The following is a 13,698-nucleotide window of genomic DNA, read 5'->3' on the forward strand; positions in this document are numbered from 1 at the left end:
TGAGTTTATTAATATTTGCCTCGGTGAGAAAGAATGCAAAAGCCAAATTTGCTTGTGGTGAGAAGTTTTTTTTCGGTAAAAGAAGGTGGAGAAGTTTAATAGTTCCACTTAACATTGCCCGGAGAAGGATAATTGTTTTCAGAGAGGCTTATTACATTTCACAAATTCCCAAACGCCGAAAATGGTATGACTGATCACTTAAAACATTATTGTTGTAGACATGCTCGATAATAAAGAAGGTCAGTTTTTATTGTTAAATCATGTGTGTTATCTGTTTTTGGAAAATTGACACTTTTTTACTGGTTTGAAGATGATTAAAAAAGTTATTAAAAAAACAGACGAACTATTTTCTTCTTAATAAACTTTACCAGACGATTTTTGACGAACGAGTTTTCAATTCGAATCCATTCAAATGAAAATATGCTGAACACGAAACTCTTTCATCTACTCTTCATTCTTCGTTCGCTATTTTTCAGTTTCCATTTTAATACAAAATACCCATTTCGATACTTAACTTCGATACTTAACTAAAGACCCTGACCCGGCAAACTTCGTCCCGGCTAAAATTTATTTTTCGTTATCACATCCAAAAACCAAATTTTGCACACTTTCTCATTGATGTGTATTGTCTACATGCTGTCAAACTCGAAGTCGTGTTTTTCGATTCAACGAAATATATATATATAGATGTTTTCAACGCCACAGTCACCATTTTGTGTTCACATCATTTAGAATATAATAATTTAGTTACACCTCAATGCATAAAAACACACAAAAATACAAAGATTTTTGATCGAGCCAACTTTCTGAAATCAATCAAATTCAATTGAAATGCTGTCAATTCATAGGATAGAAACAAAACGAATCAGATTAGCAGCTTATTATTATCACTAAAGGTGCCATTCATCGCAGAGCTGAGAGCAAACAGCAAACGAGAAAGATAACCTGAATGCCTAGGAAATGAGCATATCAGCACACAGGTATGCTCGAGTTATTCCCACGAGTGGAAAGCGAGCTATGCTAACTACAGGGTGGACTCGATTATGTACAGTTTTGGATTTATTTTCACTGTATATAATCGAATCCTGTATATAATCGAGTCAAAAAAATGATTTAAATCGTTTTTTATGTATATATTTTTGGTTCTTTGAATATAAAAGATGAATTTAATTTTTGATTCATCCCTTTTTTTTTTTTTTTTTTTTTTATCTTCGCTTATTTTTCGTCGGCCTATTTCCGCCACTTTAGTGCCAATCACCGACATCAGGGAGGCGACTCCACCTGTTCCTACCTATCAGACTCAACAACTCATGAGCCGGGCCAACTTCTTTTACTTCCGCTCCGAAGGAAGACGTAACCAGAGATTTTTCGCCTCAGAAAATCCCAACGACGCCAGCTGGGATTGAACCCAGGCCGATCGGATTGTGAGGCTGTTACGCTAACCATACAACCACTGGCGCCGTCAAGATTCATCCCTTTAAAGCCATAAAATACTTTTCTCAGATAAAAAATCAGAATTCATTCGGGAGGTGATATAGAATGATATTTGATGAAAAAAAAAATCCTTCTACGCATATGTTCGGATTACAACAATGATAGAGATATAGAATTTTTTTGTTTGTTTCGGACTCTGTTACCTCAAACTGGTGCTCCATTAAAATGTACGCTACAAACGACGATTCTGTTACATCCATTAGAAAGATGAGAAAATTTAGTACAGGATATATGTAGTTGTGAAGCATTTTAATTAGTCGATTTCAATAACATTTTTGAAGGGAAAAACTTCAAAGTTAGTAATTTTCAATGTGTTATTGACGAATTTCATGTCAACTCGTCTTAGGAGTTGGCAACAGCATCACAGATAGCAGGGAAACGTTGTGGGTGTAAAGACATGGGTCATTTAAGCAACTTTGCATTTTTGAAATATTCGAAAAATAATTAGACTACTTTTTGGAAAAAGCCAAATTTTTTTTTCTCAATTTTATACAAAAATTTATAACTTAAAAACTATGATACTTACGAAATTCATGTCAAAAGGTGAAATGTACGAAATTGTTTATGTAGGAAATTACTTAGGTTTCCAATAAAAATTATCAAAGAATTTTTTGGAAAAAAAATTAATTCTAAAAATTGAAAATAAAAAAACTAATTTTTCTCGGAAAAATCTGCTTTTAAAATTCTGAAAAAATAGATATAAATAGCCCCTAAAATTTCCAACAAGTTTTCCATCCATCGGACGATGGACACATTTACATGGAAAAAGTTTTTCGAACAACAACTGTTTCATGTTTTTCTTTGAAAAATGCTATTAATGATCTGTTTGTTACATTTTTTATGTATAAATTATCGCAATTTGCATGATCTGCTAACTTTTCTCTTTGTAGAAACATGTCAAGAACATGTCAAACGTGAGAATTTATACAAAAAAAATGTTACGAGCAAACCATTATTTTTTTCAGGAGTCTTCATACAAAAATGACTTATATTCCAAAAATTATAACAGATAGAATGTTGACGTCTTCGACAAAAGTTCATATTCTAATAAGATTTAAAACTTTGTCTCAGACACTATATCGCTATCTTGACTTTAAACAAAATTAGGATTAGTTGTATTTTTTTCAAAGAAAACATGAAAAAGTTGTTGTTCGAAAAACTTTTTCGCTGTAAAAGGGCCCATCTTCTAATTTATGGACGACTTGTTGGAAATTGTAAGGGCTATTTACACACATATATATATATATATATATATATATATATATATATATATATATATATATATATATATATATATATATATATATATATATTTTTTTTTTTTTTTTTGGGAATTTTAGAAAAATACGTTTTTGAGAAAAATGAATTTTAATTTTTGAATAACTTTTTTGTTAGCAAAATTTTTTTCCGAAAAATTTTTGGTATTTTTTTGTGAAAATTTAAACAATTTCCTACGTTTCATCCTTCGACATGAATTTTGTAGGTGTCATAGTTTTTATGGTATAAATTTTTGCCGTCTCAACGTATGCATTAACTAGCGTCATTTATTAATACTTGGTTGAGATTTCTTAAGCCAAATAACACGCCTTGAATGTATTCTGAGGGGCATGCTCTAGAATACGCGTGACCACAGTGCAAGTCGAAGGAAATTTCTCTGACGAAGAATTCCCCGACCAGAACGGGAATCGAACCCGAACACCCGGCATGTGAGAGCATAATGTGAGACGCTGACCACTCGGTCACGGGTGCACCCATGGTCTAATTATATTTCGAATATTTCAAGTATGCAAAGTTGCTTAAATGATCCATGTCTTTACACCCACAACGTTTCACTGCTATCTGAGATGCTGTTGCCAACGGCCAGTCGAGTTGACATGAAATTCGTCTATTATTAATTTTATTCTAAAAAATCGTATTAAACTTGATTGTTTCTATCAATAAAATTAAAGCTCTCTAACTACTCTACAATTTGTTCTTTGACACCCAACTTCTATCTATCTTAATTTCGCTGCAATATCGATATAAACAATTCCCGGTGAAAATTCAAGCAAAATCTTCCAAATCACGATGTTGACCCCACTGTACATATAAAAGCCACTTATATTTCACCTTAACATTGAAAGGTAATATTTTTTCGTAAAGTAAGTCATATTTGAAATATTAAAAAAAAAATCCAAAATGTATATAATCGAGTCCAAATTGTATATAATCGAATCACATAGAATCGAGTCTGTATATAATCGAGTCCGACCTGTATATCCCAGAGGATGGTTCGTTTCCTTCTTTCTCTGCGAACAATTCACCACTTACCTCTCCATCCAAGCAGACAATTCCATAAACTTTTACACACAATACACAATTCCGGAGTGCCACACATGAGTCGGGAGATGAAAGATTTTAATGAGAATATATTGTTCATAGTTTCCATCGGTAGCTCTCCGCCTCCCCCCACATCCATTTGTTTGTTCCCCTCTCCCACGTTGGGGCCACACATGAAAAGCTTTTCCGCATTACTGAATCAGTGCACTTTGGATAAGAATTAATCCACCATGAGGAAGACATTCGTAAGAGCTTTTCCTTGTTTGTCACAAGCCGGTCTCGAGAGGATCTCGGTGGGGATTGTGTGTTGCTGTGAATCCTAATGGAATCATATTCGTGTGTGATATCACTCAATCCTAATATGACGAGATCAGAGTGGAAGCTGAGCAGACATTAAATTTAACGACCAAGTGATTAAGATGTATAATTTTTATTTGACGCTGCATTAAAGTATACTGCAATGACGTGGCTGTATTCGGAATATCAACTCAACTGTTGCTTTAAGTTATGCATTTGTGTTGTTGCATACCGCAATTCGGTTCGTAATTTTAGTATATTAAGTTCAACTCATCTGCTGATAAAAATCAATATAGCACTCATTCGACTTGAAAAAGGGAAAGTATGTTAATCAATCAATCCTCGCTGGGCTCATTTATGGATAATGCCAGCATTATCCGTAATGCCATTTGATCGCATCGAACTTCGACTTCATGCATATTAATTTTGTTTCATATTATTCAAGCGCCTGACTTGGTTTGTTTTGCGAGCCAGAGCGGAAAAATGTACGGCAAAAAGTTAAGCAAAAATTCTAGGAACCAGAATTATTTTTGGTTTGATGCTTTGGAATGATCATTAATGCTTTTTTATCGCTCAAACGGAAACATGGCACTGTTTTTGTAACTCATCAACGAAAGTTGAGTAGAAAGAATAATACTAGTAATGTTTGTAGGACGTTTCTAGTTAATTTCTAGTATTTTGACGGATTTGGAATGTTTTTGTTCCTGCTTCCAATACGTTTCAAATAGTCAATGAAACTTTTTATATTGCATTGGTAAGTGAAGCTACCATTGGTTTTCTAAATTATTCACTACAGAACTGTACATGAACATAGACTTTGCAACTATCGAAGATTCCTTCGAGAGTAGTATAATGTTAATCAAATTGAAACTGTCACGACAAAATCATCCCCTCGTAAGCAGCCGGCAGCATCCCGTTCCAAGTTAAATACAAGACTTGAGAGTAAATAATTTCCATTTCAATTATCCGTCAAATTAGGCACTTCTTAACCATACCTCAAAACATCCTTAGTGCGGATAAAACAGGCAAATACGTCTTCTAGAGTGAATGACATCAGCAGCATCACGTTGGCGTACAATTTTTATACTTATTGTGCTGAATGAGTTTGCGATGAGAGTGCTCCCGCGGCCGAGTGATTAGCGTCCCGAATTATCATTGGGGGGAAGTTCGGGTTCGATTCCCGTTCTGGCCAGGGGATTATTCGTCAAAGAAATTTCTTCTGACTTGCACTGTGATCGGGCGTAGTATAGAGCTTGCCACTCCAGAATACATTCAAGGTGTGTTATCCGGCATAGAAATCTCGTTTTTCTGGGACCCCTGTCTGCAAGGTCGAAAAATAATGGCTGGTGGTATCGGTTCTAAAGGAACGGGGTGTCGCAGAACGAATTCCAATGGATATTTTGAAACTTTAGGACAATACCTAAAGCGTTACATAGAGGTTTTTGAACCAACGTAATTCGAAAAATTGCCCAAATTGTGGCAAATCGTTGTTTAGAAGCTCATTAAAAATCGAAAAAAATAGATATCAAAAATCGGCTATGTAACGCCAACTTTTTAATTCATTTTCACATGCTGGTGAAAAAAAAATTCAGCCAAAGCGGTAGCGTTTGAAAATTAGTACAGAAATATTACATCCATTGAGGTGATCCCATACTGTTGGCTGTAACTTTGCAACGAAACCAAATATCGAAAAATTCTTTTAGGACAACATTTTTGAGGGCATAAGCTTCCCAAAAATGCAAACATAAAAAAATCGATTTTTTCGACCTTCCAGACTGGGGACCCCCTTAAGCTGTCAGAAATTGCATATGTTATATGATTCTCACTTCAAATCGACTTGTTGATAGACTAATATTTCGCTCTATGACTTCTGTAAAGCAGAGGAAAGGATGAAAGATCTTTATTGCAAAACAGCTTTCCGCAAAATTCTAGGTTCATTGAGAATGCATAACCTTTCAGAATAAAATGCATACTGTGGTTGCCATCTGTATGCATAATTCATTACGACACCGCACATGCATTTGCATAATCCATTGTCTATTTAGTAACGGATTCATCTCGCTGCTAAACTGATGCTGCAAGCGGGAAGTCATATCCGATTGTTCGATTCATGCTGCAGCATGCTGAAATACATCTTACTAAGGTGTATCGATCAATATTTCCAAAAAAATTTTTCATTTAAAAATCAAATACCAAAAAAAAACTTAAATTAATTATTATTTTATTTTAAATTAAACTTTTTTTTTATTTTGAGATTTAGCACTACTCTAGTATGTATTCAAATTTCTTCCTACGTCTATTTTAGGTATATGTGATTTTTTTTCAGAATTTTTAGAGTGTTTTTCGCGGTACAAAAAATATATATTTTCAGGCAATTCAAACTTTTGGAAAAAAATATTACTTTGAGACTCAATTCTACTATAATTTTAATTTAAATGCGTTCGTATGTGCTGTTTTTTCCACACGTAGCTTAATTTTTTCTTGAATTTTTAAGAGGATTGCGCAAAAAATATTTTTCGGTATATTTAGAGCATTGCGCTGTACAAATATTTTTTCTCGTATCTTAAAATATATGAGATTATCTTTACATTGGATTTAGATGGTTTACCAAATTCATAAAAGTCAGCAGTACGATAGTGCTCTTTTAGGAAAAAAATTCCTTGTGGAAAGATCATTCGGATTAATGAGAAGAACACCTCAAAAAAATCCGAATTTTTTTTTATTATTTTAATCTTACAATTAAAACCGATTTCAAGAAATTATTATTACTATAATCCAGACGATGAAGAAAATTATTTTTGTGTCTCGCAATGCTCTTAAAAATTCAGGAAAATATTGCACCACATGTAGAAAAAAGGCACATACGAACGCATTTAAATAAAAAATAGAGCAAAAAAAAATTTCAAAGTTATATTTTTTTCAAACTTTCGAAATGCCAGAAAATATATAAATTTTTTTTATACTGCGTATTTATTTTTTTTTATTAGATTTTTTGACGAAAAAATAGTTAGAAGATATTTATCAATACACCTTAGTAAGATGTACTGTCAGTATTTTTTCATATTTTCGTCCCAAAGCTATTGATAATGGCGTGAAAAAACCAAAAGGTGCATTTTTCACCATATACAAGGACTCAAATGTATGGTATTACTACCAAAATGTTTAATTTAGTACCCTATACAATATTTTCCACACAGCTGGTGATTTGGTTTGGGGGACTTTTTACTCCCTTACCTTAGCCAGACCCTTTGGAAATATAATTTTTTTTGTACCGCGCAATACTGAAAAAAACACACAGAAAAGCCATAGCAACACATTTAAATATGAAATAAAGTAGTACCGAATCTCTAAATCACACGAAAAAAAAATTTGAATATTTTTTTAGTACTTCAATTTTTAATGATTTTATTTTTAATAATTTTGCTTGATACACCGTAGTAAGATGCACATTCAGTATTTTTTTAAATTTTTTTTATCACGAAGCTTTTGACGATGGTGTGAAATAAACGAAAAAGTACGTTTTTCAATATAGATCCTATGTGAATCCACATAGCCGTTCAAATAAACCGCCAAAATTTAATATCCTTTACAATATTTGCCACACAGCTGGTGATTTGGTTTGGGGGTAGATTTATTTCACCTTGAAGCTGTAACTTCTATCTACAAAGGGCGTCTCTTGCAGTTAATTGAATCATAGATCCTGTAGCTCCGTCAGAATGTATACAACAATTGAACAGCGACATCAGCTTTTTTCTGTCAGTGTCAAACAAATAAAATTAATATGAAATATTCCACAATTTTTTTCATCCCTTTTTTGTTTATTCATTTAGGCATTTTAGCTGTAACAGAGTCAGGTTTCAACCGTGTACATGTTACATGAGTTAATGCACAGTTCAGCAATTGGTATTGTACAATTTTACCAACTACGAGCATAAACACCGAATAAGGGTAAGATAAGGGAAAAACAAAATACAGAATATTAGAGTCAGGTAGACTTTGTAGGTATAAATAGAGAGTGAAAAATAATGTAAAGACAGTTGATTTTTAGTTGTCAGTAGATTAGGAGCTTCGCTCCAAAAGCAATTCACCCGAAATCGTTATGATTTCTTAACTCATGTTCAGGTTTCTATAAATTGCAAATTACACAGTAGTTAGTAAGGAGTGTATGGAAAAGTAGTCTTAAACATTCAAACATCACAAATAAAACTGAAAACTTTTTTATTAAAGAATATGAGTTTTTTTTATTAAAGAATATGAGGTTTACATAGTAATGAAAGAAAGAAAAACAAGCTTATTGTTAATTTCTAAAAAATGATCAAACCTTATATTTAACTCCACTCATCAAACTCTGCACAGTAGTCTTTGTGCACATTCTGGACGTTGTAGACCAATTTTTCTTGAACTCTGACATATAATTAGACACTGTACCATCTTTCTTGAACTTGGCCTTGACAATTGCCCAGTCACGTTCAATTGCCAGCTGCGGCCAATTAGGCAGTTAGGTGGATTGAGGTCTTTTTCGGCGAACATGATGTTGTATTCCGAAAACTATTGTAGAGTGGATTTGGCATAATGTGCCGATGCCAAATCCGGCCAGAATAGAGGATGAACCTCGTGCTTTCTATGAAGTGGAAGCAATCTCTTCTTCAAGCATTCTTCCACATAAATTTGAGCTTTTATAGTTCCTTTTGTGAAAAAAGTAGAAGGGTCTGAACCTAGGCGCACGGACGGAAGTTTGACGTAGGACTGATTGTTCAAAACGCTTGGCTATTTTAAATGTAATTCTTTTCTTTGTTCAGAAATCTGTTAGTTTAACCCTTTTGAAACTCAAAGTAGTAGCCCTGAAAAGGGCCGTTTGTTGTACGTACTCATAACCTTCAAACGGTTTGTAATGAACAAAGAAAGACGATAAGCTTCTGGCAGGAAGCTCTACTGTCTAACTGAAAATGATTAATGAATATCAGTGTGACACATAACAGGATAGAGTGGTAGATGAATTATATGTGGATCGATAAACAAAAAAATATATCGTCATTGATTACATTAAATATGAAATTTATGGGGAAGAAACAAAAAAACAAAATGAAAATACTCACGATTTCGTGATATTTTGAGGTAAAATACACAAAAAATCATGAAGTTGCTTTATTTTGAATGGGTAGCTATGGTATTGTGATTTCTTCCCGTTGTCTTATTCTTCTTATTAGTCTCATTCTAAGGCATCGAGAGCAGTAGCTATTTCGGTGAAATAATGTTCGTTTGCTGACTATCAATATCAAGTAGTATTGGTTCTACTGCTCAATCTATCATAGAAGGAACTGAGTCATTGAGAATTATTGAGAGTCACGAAGAATATTAATATTTCATTTCGTTTCATTTTTGTGACGCGATTTAACGCCGATCTCAATTAGTCTTCGTATGATAATCGCTGCCTCCTCCTAATTAATGAACCATCACTGTATGGTTGACACTTTCCTCGTTGCTTTGATGAAATCTTGCATGAAGTTTGCGTGATGCATGAAATCTTGCATCTGATTACTTTAACATCTTGCTAATTTTTTAGATAGAAAGAATTATTGCACCCAATTTTGTGTTACATACAACGTTCATGGGAACGAAGTTGGAAGAAAGCATGCATAATACATTATTTACCTTCGCATCCGCTAATGGTATATATTATAACATATATCGTAAGAACGATTCTGCGTAATATGCATTTGATAATAATTTGATAACTCTTAATAAACGTTACATTTTTCGTAGAGTGACCCCCCTATATAGAAATCAAAGACGTAGTCCTACGTCAAAAGTTGACGATCGCATGCCACACTAGCAAATGGCTTGCCAAGCGAGCATTTATTGGCCGAATTTTTGCATCGCGATAGTCGTATCCGCTAATGGTACACTCTCTCCAATCGATTCGGTATAACATTGATGTCCCGGCAGCGTTCTGGAATTTGACGTATTGCTTCGTAATCCATGAGAATGCATTGGTTGGGATTGTTCAAAATACGCTCATATAGCTTTCGAGCTCGTGTTTTAGTACGATCTTGCCACTTTTTGCTGTTTATAGGTCTTTAGACCATGCCTCTGTTCAATCCGCTGAATCATCCCAACACTGGTTTTGAACTTCTTGGCCAAATCACGAATAGATACAGACCTGTTCTGCCCGTGTTTTCCATAGGAGACGTAATCACCAACACCATTAGTGTTGAGAAAATGCGTTTTTGTTGTTGCCTGCAAGAATAACTAAGCAAATTTCCAATGAATTGGTCTGTCCAGTTGAATGATATTATCGGCAAAAAGAGAGCCTAAGAGATTTTGCGGATTACAACGTATTTTTCCATTTGGAAAACGCTTGCGTCTATTTATGCGGATAATCAATCGTTTCAATGAACATTTGTTCGCATAGCTAGACGTAATCACCATGTTGCTTTGCCTGTAATGTAAACATTCACCTTTCCGATAATAGTCAAAACGTCTCCGTTGTTGTCGGAAAAAATCAAATACAGGCAAACCTGTTTTTGTGCGGTCCCTTTTGGCATGATTCCTCGTTTGTGCGACTTTTTTGTGCGATTTTATTATGACATCGGGTCTTGAATCACGCAAACTGATTGCACAAATAACAAAATCGCACCTAAACAGTCAAACAAATGAGAAATCGAAGAAAAAGTAACCGCACAAAAACAGGTTTGCCTGTATTGGAATAAATTCCAATGAACTAACCATCACTGGGGGTCTCCGTAGCCACATTGGCTGCGCGTTCGCTTAGTAAGCGATCGATCGTGAGTTCAAAACTCAGGACCCTCATTGACCATCTTTGTGTTGTTACAGAATAGCTACGTCCACCCAACAAACATCAGCGATGGAGATCGATCCACGGTCGAAATTAGATCGATTCATCCATACAACTGCTCTGCTCTGCAAGACACATCGGGCTGCTGTTCTATAAATAGCTCAACAATGATCAATCAACTTTCTCCGCTGTCCGGTGGTCTAACTGGATAATGGAAGAAAAATACAATACAGAATACTCTTACGCCTAAATGGCTACTGTGTAAATGTACCATATGCAAATGGTATAGAAGGAATACTGGCGAATGGCAACTGTGTAATGTAATGTGCTATAATTATAGATATGATAACCATGTGACATGTACACGATTAAAATTCGGCTCTGTTACAGCTAAAATGCTAATGAGCCTGAAATAAATAAATGGGATAAAAAAAAACTAACCATCGCATGAAGAAATTGAGCACATTGACAAAAAATAACTGAGGGGCTTAGAATGAAAGGGGTGTAAGTGATTTGATCGATTTCTCTACATCGACTTTCTGATTTGGTCATAACTTAGCTGCAAATACATTCCCAGCTGTATTTGACAATGCGGAAGATAGGTCAGAACCTCATCTATCGGATTCTATAGCAAACTCAAATTGGAACGTTTTTGCAGTTGAGTTATTAACTGAAGAAAAAGTTGATGAAGAGAAATCGATCAAGTCACTTACACCCCTTGCATTCTAAGCCCCTCAACTGAAAGATGTTTTAAAGCCTTCTTTAAATTTCATTGATCAGCTTTAGCTTCGAAAATCACAAAAGGTTCATAATTAAAAATGTTTTGGCTCTAATACCGATAGATAATCATTATAATCATTTTACGATTAGTTGTATTAGATTAGAAAATAAAGAATTAAATATGAAATAAGATTTTTTTAAAATATCATTGTCTTTTATTGAACTTGGGTGAAGTATTCTAAATAGATGATCGCAAAATAAGTTAAACAGCTGTATTTGCAGTAAAATTTCTATACAAAAGCTGTATCTAAATCGTAAATCTTCGGCTGGATACCATTCAGACTGAAGAAGTGTTGTTTATATTGATAACGCATGATAAAATGAGCTGTTAATTTCTGTAACTGATTATTATAAAAATAAGTTAATGAAATTAAGTCTGATTTTTTTCTACTTACATCAACGTTATGAGTTAATGTTCGATGTCGAATTTGATGAGTGATAATGCTAAAAACTAATATTATATATATATATATATATATATATATATATATATATATATTTTAATACTGATTTTTGATTGTTTCATTATCTACTTGAAAATTCTAATGCAGAAATTTGAGTAGCTACAACAGAAAAAACGAAATTGTTTCCTTACGTTCATCGCAGTGCAGTGAACAGAGAATAGTAACTATATAAGCAGCGTTTCAATGGTTTCTTATATTCATCTATTAGGAAACGCTAAGTGATAAGATACTATCATGAAGGGCATTGTTTGGACTCTGCAAAGAATGTAGATTAAGCTCATAGCACATAATACTGGTTATTGTTGATTGTCGAGCGATGTATGAAAGCTGTATGGAACTATGTCTGTCATGCGTACAAACAGTAAACGTTATTTCGAAATTGCTCAAATGTTTTCGAACAAAAAATGTTTGTTCTCATGTTGAGCAAACGTATTTCATTGTGTAGAATGCTTAACAGCGAAAAAGTCAATTTTGTTCATTTTGTCGTTTAAGTCTCCTATACAAACATGGGCAGTGTTCTTCTGAATATAATTTACAACTTTTCGGTCCATTACCGAACTACCGATTTTGTACTTCTGATACGATTGCGATTAAATGCTCCTCTAATTTACTCCAAACTTTGGAAAATCGGCTAGAAAAAACGGCTGAACGTATCAATATGAAACGTTCACGGATGCTTAGGGAATATAATAGGCCAAAAATTTGCTTGCAAACATTAGAACTTACTGCGATATTTATAGAACTACAGTGGATTTTGTAAAGCACTATAAAGCACTGTTTTTGGCACTTTTTTGAAATGGATGCAAAAATTTAAATCATTTATGTTTCGTCAAAGTAACTAATTATCCTTGTCCAGAATTTCTTGGAGTTTTCAAAACTGCCTTTCGATTTGCGGTGCGATGGTTGTTTATTGAATTATTCATCATCAAAGATAAAGGGGTAATTTTTCATTCAAACTGAAATATCTATGTGTGGGAAGGTCCTACAGAAACGTTCTTGGAACCAAATAAAAGCTGGTTAATGAGGTTAGTTGGATTTGCTGTTGAATTGGTTTGCAAAAAATTGTGTTACTCCAGAATATTCTTGAGAAAACAAAGAATTTCGATTCGATTTTTCATTTCTTCCCGATATTGTTGCCCACTATACCTACACACACAAAGATAAAAATATGTACAGAAATATTCTAATACCTGAAAGTTGTAGCTTCAAAATGATGCGCCTCCCATCGATATGCGTTGATTTTTGACGAAGTTATAGCATGTCAAAAATCACTTAAAATTTCCAGCTTCGCATTCTGTTCCACTAATTTTTTTGTCGAGTGTATATTGTATAATTTTCCTGACTCGGCATAGAGGCAGAGATAATTAACATTAAGAAAACTCTGTTTGTATTTACATGTTATATTTTTTCAATTAGCTGTCTATTAGCAATCGAGACAAAGAAAGTCTGGAATTTTTCATCATTACAACTATTCTCGAGGAAGTCTAGAACACGTCAAACCCGAAGTAATCAAATGGAAGGAAAAAACAAAACAAAGGATCACTTTGT

The sequence above is a fragment of the Toxorhynchites rutilus genome, chromosome 3 (genome assembly GCF_029784135.1).
Source record: "Toxorhynchites rutilus septentrionalis strain SRP chromosome 3, ASM2978413v1, whole genome shotgun sequence".
Classification (NCBI taxonomy): domain Eukaryota; kingdom Metazoa; phylum Arthropoda; class Insecta; order Diptera; family Culicidae; genus Toxorhynchites; species Toxorhynchites rutilus.